A 9,421-nucleotide genomic window follows, 5' to 3' on the forward strand; every position below is an offset into this window, starting at 1 on the left:
CTGCAGCTGTCATGTCAAAGTTGAGAAGACGAGTGTGAACCGACAGCAAACTGATCGAAAATACAAAACTCCGCGTGTACCAGGCTTGTGTTCTCAGCACCCTCCTTTATAGTAGAGAAGCATCAACAACTTATGCAAGCCAAGAAAAGCAGCTGAACAGCTTCCCCCTCCGCTGTCTCAGATGGATATTGGGCATCTCCTGGCAGGACAGAGTGCCGAATGCAGAAGTACACCAGCGTGCAGGGATCTGCAGCATGTTTGCCCTCTTGAGTCAGCAGTGACTCTGTTGACTGGGTCATGTGTGCTGAATGGATGACGGTCGCTTTGCCAAAGACATGCTCTTTGGTGAGCTTGCTATCAGCACGAGACCAACAGGTCACCCACGTCTGTGATACAAGGACATCTGCAAAGCGAGATCTCAAGCTGACTGGGATTGGAGTCGATGCATGGGAAGTCCTTCCTGCTGACTGGAATTCCTGGAGAAAGGCATTCAGGAAGACCATGGGAAAAGCAGAGGACAAAAGAAATGACCAGATGGTGGGAAAGAGAGCTCAGAGGAAGGAAAAATTATCAGTCGACCTCGGACCAATGATATTCATCTGTACCAGCTATGGAAGGGATCGTCACTCACGAGTCGTCCTCTCCAGCCACAACAAACGATGTTTCACACAGAAGTGACGTACACCCCGGGTGTAGCCCATCGTCTTCCGAGACGGACGGTTGCCGATTACAATTACAACTACAGCTACAACTACAAGAGCGAGTCAGAGGCTGGGAACACTGCCGTGACAAACTCAGCTCTTGACTCTCCAAAGCCTGCCCACTATCTACAAGGCCTTCCTCTGATTTCAATTGCACGCATATTTGTGATCTGGCTCTGTAGCTTAGTTGGTTAAAGCACCTGTCTATAAAACAGGAGATCCTGTGTTCAACTCCCAGCAGAGCCTTATTTCACAGTTGCAACATGATTGAAAAGTTTCATTATCAACACTGACATCTGTGTCTTGTGAACTTTAATTCAAAATACTTGATGAATTTCAATCACATAAAAAAACAGCCTTTGTGAAGGCTATGAGTTTGGAATGGCTGTTCCTCCTTGTACAGAATTTCAGTGCTGATACATCAAAGGTAACTTCTTTGACATAAATGTGTTCACAGTTACATTCAACCTGGAAAACAGCTTGATATTAATCTCACTGAAGGAGAGTGTTTGTGTCATTATGTGTTGCTTTTAACCGAGACTGGGACATGACGCAAGTGGGAGGGTTTATCTGAGGTTTGGAATATTTGTCAGTCAGGAACAAGAAAAATCAAAGGAACCAAATAAGAAAACCTAAGTCTCATGTGGTTACCGAGAAACGGTGAGAAGATATTAAACTTTGTTGTATTTAATACAACTGTGTGAACTTTGATCTTTCCTGCCTTTTATAAACAGTATTTGAAGGGTCTCAGTAAAAATGTTCAGTGTTGATGAGAGTGGGGTCTGGGTGAGCAGCTGCTTCATGTGACAGGGTCAGGACTGGATGCAGGAAGTTCTCTGACAGTCTCTCTCTGATGGGTTGAGTTGATTTTCAACTGGCAGCTGTTGCTGTTTTGATAATTCAAGTTCCCTCCACCGATTTTTTTGGACAGACAGTGCAGTATGAGGATGTAAAGGATTAATGCTGAAGAGAAGTGGGATTAACCCCTCCCACAATCAGAGTGATGATGTAACAGTCACATGAGATGAGGTTTGGGAGGAGAGAGCAGCACCAAGGATGCGAGTTTTGGAGGCCTGATGAGTGTGTATATAGTATTGTGTAAATTAGAAAAGAGTTCTTAGTTCTTTCAGCAGGAAATGTGTCCAGAAAATATCACGAAACTCTCAATTTTATTATTCAGGAGTTGGAACACAGTGATATTAACTCCAAGTGACAGTAGTGGTTTCATTTAACAAAAGAAAAGGAGAGAATAATATTGCTCATTGATTGAAATCCCCCAGTGAGGAGACAGTTAAACAGGTGATCTGTTGGGGCATCCTTCGATCCAAGGTTTTGGCAGCATTTAATCTCCCTTTTTGGTGAAATTCTCTGTTTTTTGCATCTTTTTTAATCCAGCTTTTATGGACCAGTGAAAAAACTGAAAAAAGTGAACAGATCCATTCTTTCTTTTCTTCCTTCTTCCCATCAGTTTCTCTTTTCTGTCCCAATTTAATCTGCTGTTTTATCCATTCCAATCATAATTCAACATTCCAATCAAATCTATTTGTTATTCCACAGTGTCTCTCCATGTGTTTTATTCTGTTGTATTCTCTCACAGTCTGTTTGATGATCAATTTTACATCTCACTCTCTGTTCTGGTGAAGATCAGAAGCAGTGTTATCTGTTTGCAACACCCGACAAGTCGGCCTGAGGATGTGTCTCATCGATAATGTGGAGTTGGGAACATAGGAACATAGGAGCAGGAGTCGGCCATTCAGCACATCGAGCCTGCCCCACCATTCAACATGATCATGGCTGATCATCCACTTCAATGCCCTTTTCCCCACACTTTCCTCATATTCCCTTATGTCATTTGTATTTAGAAATCTGTCAATCTCTGCTTTAAACATACTCAATGACTGAGCTTCCACAGCCCTCTGGGGTACAGAATTCCAAAGATTCACAACCCTCTGAGTAACAACATTTCTCCTCATCTCTGTCCGAAGTGGCTTGCCCCTTATTTTGAAATTGCGTCCCCTGGTTCAGACTCCCCAACCAGGGGAAACATCTTAGCTGCATCTACCCTGACTGTCCTTTAAATATTTTGTAGGTTTCAATGAGATCACCTCTCATTCTTCAAAACTCCAGAGAATACAGCCCCAGTTTCCCCAATCTCTCTTCAAAGGACAGTCCCACCATCCCAGGAACAAGTCTGATGAACCTTCTTTGCACTCTATCTATGGCAATAATATCCTTCCTAAGGCAAGGGGACCAAAACTGCACACAGTACTCCAAGTGCAGTCTAACCAAGGTTCTATACAATTGAAGCAAGAATTCACTACTCCTGTACTCAAATCCTCTTGTGATAAAGGCTAACATACTATTAGCCTTCCTAATTGCTTGCTGCACCTGAATGTTAGCTGTCAGTGACTTATTGCCATGGATACCAGGTCACCCTAATACTCTATACCTCAGTTAATAAAGGAAAGGATTCCATTTACCTGCTGAACCAGCTTATTGACCTGTACTGCTACTTCAGGGATCTGTGGACATTCACTCCAACGTCCCTCACTTCCTCTACACCGTTCAGTGTTCTCCCATTAATTGTGTATTCCTTTGCCTTTTTTGACACCTGCTCTCGCTGTTCCCTGCTCTCCGAGTGAACTCTTGTTCCCTCTCTCTCCTGGGCTCTTTATGCTCCACTCTGCTCTCACTGTTTCCCGCTCTCTTAATGTATCAATATTTGTTTGTCGTGTGTTTAATTTAAAATATGGATTAACTGTATTTTACAGTTGTAGGTTTTATTTGGTAATCCTGTGCAAGTTGTGGATTGGTATTCAATATTAAGCTCTGTGAAAATGATTGTGAATGAAAATATAACTTTCAATCTTATACATGGGCTGGTCTGCATGCTCCAAGTCCTTCATTTTGTAGTAATGGCTTGATACTGTATCTTTCAGTCTTAATCTCTGTGGGATTTTTGAACTGGTATGTAATGCATAACTTGGTCTAACGTTCTGATGTACATTATTGGGATTCATAGGATCATAGGAAATAGGGGCATTAGGCCATTCAGCCAATCAAGCCTGCTCCAACATTCAAACAGATCGTGACTGATCATCTACCTCTACGCCATTTTTCCCTGCCATCTCCATATCCCTTGATCTTGTTAGTATTTAGAAATCTATCGATTTCTGTCTTGAATATGTTCACTGCCCTCTGGGATGAAGAATTCCACAGATTTCTCACCCTCTGAGTAAAGAAATTCCTGCTCATCTCAGTCTGCCCTTATTCTGAGACTGTGTCCCCTTGTTCTGGACTCACTAGACAGAGGAAACATCCTTTCCATATCTACCCTGTGACACCCTGTAAGAACTTTGTCTGTTTCAATGAGATCACCTCTCATTCTTCAAAACTCTAGAGAATTTAGGCCCAGTTTCTGCAGTCTCTCATCATAAGACAATCCCACCATCCGAGGGGATGAGACCGGTGAATCTCTGTTGCACTCCCTCTGTGACAAGTCTATCCTTCCTTAGATAATTAAACCAAAATTGGACAGAATACTCCAGGTGCGGTCTCATCTAGACTTCATACATCTTTACTCATGTACTCAAATACGCTTTCAATGAAGCCAACATACCATTTGCCTTCCTAATTGCTTGCTGCACCTGCATACTAGCTTTTCGTGTCTCATGAACAAGGACACCCAGGTGCCTTTGGACATCGACACTTCTCAACCTCTCACCATTTAAGAAATACTCTGCCTTTCTGTTTATTCGACCAAAGTGGAGAACTTCACACTTATTCACATTATATTCCATCTGCCATGTTCTGCCCATTCATTTAACCTGTCCAAATCCCCTTGAAGCCTCCTTGCATTCATTCTGTACCTTTCAATTCTGTAAATTTTGCCTGTTCTATTTCAGATTTTATATTTAAAATGTGACCATGGTGACAGAGTATATTTAGATCTGATAGTGAGTTTGTTTTTGGACTGTGATTGATGTATCAACCTGTCAGCTGTACTGAATTGGAGTGAAATAGAAACAACTTCTGTCTCTCCTGCTGTTGTTTGACTGTTGGATTGAAAATGTGTCTCTCTTGACTTTGGGATCAGTGTCTGTCTGACTACTTCTTTTGTTTGTTCCAGTGGAACTGATGAGCTGGCAGTATCTCTGTGCTTTGGGAGTGATCCTGTACCGACTGTGTGTTGGAACGAGATCACTGCACTTTTCCTTGTGTCCAAGAATCACCACATCCAGTCAGGTTCCTTCATGTATTTTCCTGCAGGAATGAAAGAACTGGTGAGATAGAAGATACAAAAGCGATCAATGTAATCGTCCCAATAATAATCATTATGAACAATCATAAAATGAAAACCAGGAACACAAACAGTGTCAGTGTCTGACTCCACTGCAGTACTGCAGTATTCAGCTTCTGTTTACCAGGTGTTTGCAGTGGATTTACAACAAGTTTGTGACATTCAGAAACAACACAAGCCCTGCACTGCTCAATGACTGGGACTGTCCGATAGAGCAGTGACCTTTACACAGTCACATTTCTATTTCAACGGAAAACAAGCAGCCACTATTTAAAATGTGCCTTTCACACTTCTCACCTGGTGTCTGCAATAAATGCTCTTTGTCTAACTGTCCACATCGTTATTTTGCGGCTATTTTTCCCCCACTGTTCACAATCCAACAAACAGTGAGAGACTGGAAGTAAAGCAGGAAAATTCCCTCTCCTTTGGGTGGTGAAATTGTCAGTGATTTTCAATAGTGATTTCTTCCCATTGTGTCTCCCTGAGCCTGAACAGACACTGTCCGAGAATGAACTCTCCCTTCCCCGTGTCCCCAGCTCACTCCATGTTCCGGGAGCAGCTCCTGCTCCACAGTTTCTGTTACAAACACTCCCCGACTCCCCCTCAACTTCCCACCACTCAATGCTAATCTCTGAGCACATCTGCGGACACGCTCCCAAAGCAATGGCTGCTGGAAGCAGATGCTGTTTGTTCCCTTCCCCCGGGCCCGGGAAGTCTCCATTAGCAGCTGATTTAAAGCATCTTCCCCTGATTGAGTGAATGGCCTCACAGACTGGGTTGGGGAAAGGATGCGCAATGGCTCCACTCCTCATTGTGACGTCCCACTGGGGGCGGGGCAACACCGCGCGTGCGCAGATCTCTGCAGCAATTCAGCATTCAAACACCAATGGGAACTTTCCCCATTTCACCCTCATCAAAGTCCCAAACAAAGTGAAGAGGGGCTTGGACTGGAGGGAGGGACGGGGTAGGGGGAACCTAGAACCCAGAAAGCTGCCCACTTGCCCCATTTTGATGCTCAATTTGCGGTCATTCCCTGCAGGGGGTTTGTTATTATTGAGCCCCTCCTGGTAAAACAATCCGATAGAAAGAGGGGAGAAAGGAGGGAGCCGGTGTGTTTGCTGGGACCTTGCAGAATTCATTTCAGCAGCAAAAGTCCCGGGTTATATTAACCCGAGTGAAACACGCTGTCAGTGAGAGGAAAACCGAACGGCCCTTTTCATCTTTTCATTGGAAACAAAGTAGAGCCGGAAGTGCGGCGAGCAGAGCAGACACACAAGCTCAATGACAGGAGAGCTCGGCCGTCCCTGAGTTTCAGCTCCCGGCTCTTCCATTTCCTCATCCACACTGTCTTTACTGTGGATGTTCAGGGGTTCCTTGTCGGATCTGAGGACTGTATCCATTAAACATTCTGAGTCAGGAGATCCACACACTCTCTGTTATCAAGATTGATGGGCAGGAATGTTTCAAAACTTTGTCTATTAAATCATTGTATTATTCACAGAACTAATGAGGCAATTGGTTCATTATTCAGGCCTTGAACTTGGTTTGGGTAGACCGAAAACTGAGAGGTTCAGCACCTTTTCAAACCTTCGCTACTGGTCGTGTGGCCTAATGGACAAAGCGTCTGATTTCGGTGTATTTAACGAGGTTATCAGAAGATTGTAGGTTCGAGTCCTGCCACGGTCATTTTGGGCGATCAGTGTTTAGCACCGCAGCCTCACAGCTCCAGCGACCCGTGTTCAGTCCCTGAGCGCAGTTTGAGTTCTCCCTGTGACTGCGTGGGTTTCTTCGCACAGCCAAAGACTTGCAGATTGATCGGTAAATTGGCCATTGTAAATTGCCCCCAGTGCAGGTCGGTGGGAGAAGAATGGTGGGGCTGTGATAGGGAATATGGGATTAATGTCGGATTAGCATAAATGGGTGGTTGTTGGTCGGCACAGACTTGATGGGCCGAAGGGCCTGTTACAGTACTGCATCTATTAATAAATAACTGACTTTTTTGATGAAGTAACAGAATGGTTGATGAAGGGAAAGCAATGGATGTTGTCTACATGGATTTTAAGAAAGCGTTTGACAAACTACCACATAAAAGGCTGGGTAGCAAAACTGAGGCTCCTGGAATAGGAGGGTCAGTATCTGCTTAGATTAAAAAATGTATGAAATATCAAGAAAAGCGAGTTGTGGTATTTAGTTGTTTTTCAGAATGGAAGATGGTGGACTGTGATGTCCACAAGTGTCAGTGTCAGGACCACCATATATATAAATGACTTGAATATTGGAATCACAGAATCACAGAATTGTTACTACACATTCACAATGCTTCCAATTTTCGTGTCATCCATAAACTTTGAAATTCTGGCCTGTACACCAAGGTCTAGGTCATTAATATATATCAGGAAAGGCAAGGGTCCCAACACTGACTCCTGGGGAACTCCACAACAAACCTTCCTCTAGCCCGAAGAACATCCATTGATCACTACTCTTTGTTTCCTGTCACTCAGCCAATTCCATATCCATGTTACTACTGTCCCTTTTATTCCATGAGTTATAACTTTGTTCACAAGTCTGTTGTGTTGCATTGTATCAAACTCCTTTTGAAAGTCAATAAAAGCAAAATACTGCAGAAGCTAGAAATCTGAAATATAAACAAAAAGTGCTGGAAATACTCAGCAGGTCTGGCAGCATCTGTGGAGAGAGAAACAGAGCTAATGTTTCAGGTCAGTGACCATTCAGATGCTGCCAGACCTTTTGAAAGTCCATGTACACCACATCAACAGCATTGCCCTCATCAACCCTCTCTGTTACCTCATCAAAAAACTCCAGCAGGACAGTTAAACATGATTTTCCCTGAAGAAATCCATGCTGGCTTTCTTGAATTAACCCACATTTGTCCATGGGACTATTAATTTTGTCCCGAATTATTCTTTCGAGAAGTTTTCCCACCACCAAAATTGAACTGACTGCGGAGTGAGACGAGGTGAGTTGCTCCAACAGAGAGCCAGCACGGGTTCGACAGGCCGAAGGACCTCCTTCTGTGCTGTCGCCATTCTGATTGTATGATTCTAGCGACAACTGTTGGTGGAGAGGCAGTGATGCAGGAATGTGTTGACAGAAAGGTGAAAGTCTGGGCTGGTGTGTGTTTGCAGCATTTGCAGCTTGTGTTCGGGTTTGTGAATCAAGGTGATTTGGAAGCTGTGTTCCAAATTGAAGTGTTTATTGGAAGCAAGAAGTTGATGTAAATAAAGAGTAAAACGTGTTGAGATGAAGCGTGGTGTGAATGTGGATAGCAGTAAATATAGTGTTGGTGAATTATTTGTGTTAATAAACTTCCACTGTGCCCTCTGCTGCAGGCTGCTGGTTATACCCAGCTGTGTATTAGTGCTGTGTGTTAGCGAGATAAATGTTTGTTTCAACGCTGTTTATAAAGCAATAGCATTGCACTCAAACAGTCCCAGACATAGCAACACACATACAAAAGCAAAATACTGCAGATGCTGGAAATCTGAAACGTAAACAGAAAATGCTTGAAATAGTCAGCAGGTCTGGCAGCATCTGTGGAGAGAGAACAAAGTTAATGTGAGCTAAGGAAACAGACCTGAACTGTTAACTGTTTTTTTCTCCACAGATGCTGCCAGACGTGCTGAGCATTTCCAGCATTTACTGTTTTTATTACAGCAACACAGGTGTTGGGAGGCTCAACCTGGCTACACAATGTTACAAAGACGCTGAGTAACACCATCGACAACAGGACAGAGAAAAACACACAGAAAACCAACAGACTGCGAGGAAGCAAAACTGAGGGACAGAGAGAGAGAGACAACGAGACTGAGATGGAGAAACATGATTGTATTCTCCCTGTTGTCTAAAGGTATTTCCTGGTGTGTAAATATGTTTCTGTTGTGTAAAGATGTACCCTGTTGTTGTGTAAAGGTTTTCCCTGTTATTGTTTTATTTTTTGTTACTGACCGTCTCCTCACTGTGACCATTTGCCCTGGTTTTATTGTGGCCAACATCACCATCTGGTGGTGGAGCGGAGGCTCTGCAGGAAGGGGTTGACAAAGTGGGAGAGACTCGGCTGGTCTGTGTTTGGAGCTTGTGTTCGTGTGAGCAAAAGTGAGTTGTTGCTGATTGATGTGTTCACTGGAAGGAAAACGCTGATTGCAATAGAGTGCCTTTGGAAGCATCTTGTCATTATGGGTAAATACTTGACGTATTGAAAGTGAACGGTTTGTATTATTACAAAGCATAAATAGCAGAAAAGGGTTTCGATCCATCGATCTCTGGGTTATGGGCCCAGTATGCTTCCGCTGCGCCACTCTGCTAACTGCTGCATTAAATTATAGCTGCCTGTTAGTGAAATATGTTCATTTCCCCCATGTTTTTATGAAAATAGGATTGTCGTCGGATTTCTCAAGAATCC

The 9,421-nt window shown here is 43.5% G+C and overlaps 1 non-coding gene across 1 annotated transcript; it reads left to right on the top strand.

The window, feature by feature from the left end:
* The first annotated feature begins 873 nt into the window (after nucleotides 1–873).
* Nucleotides 874–947, top strand: trnay-aua (transfer RNA tyrosine (anticodon AUA)). The gene has a single exon. It is a non-coding gene; the product is annotated as a tRNA-Tyr (tRNA).
* Nucleotides 948–9,421: the final 8,474 nt, after the last annotated feature.

This window comes from Heterodontus francisci, unplaced genomic scaffold (assembly GCF_036365525.1).
Source record: "Heterodontus francisci isolate sHetFra1 unplaced genomic scaffold, sHetFra1.hap1 HAP1_SCAFFOLD_140, whole genome shotgun sequence".
In the NCBI taxonomy this organism is placed as follows: domain Eukaryota; kingdom Metazoa; phylum Chordata; class Chondrichthyes; order Heterodontiformes; family Heterodontidae; genus Heterodontus; species Heterodontus francisci.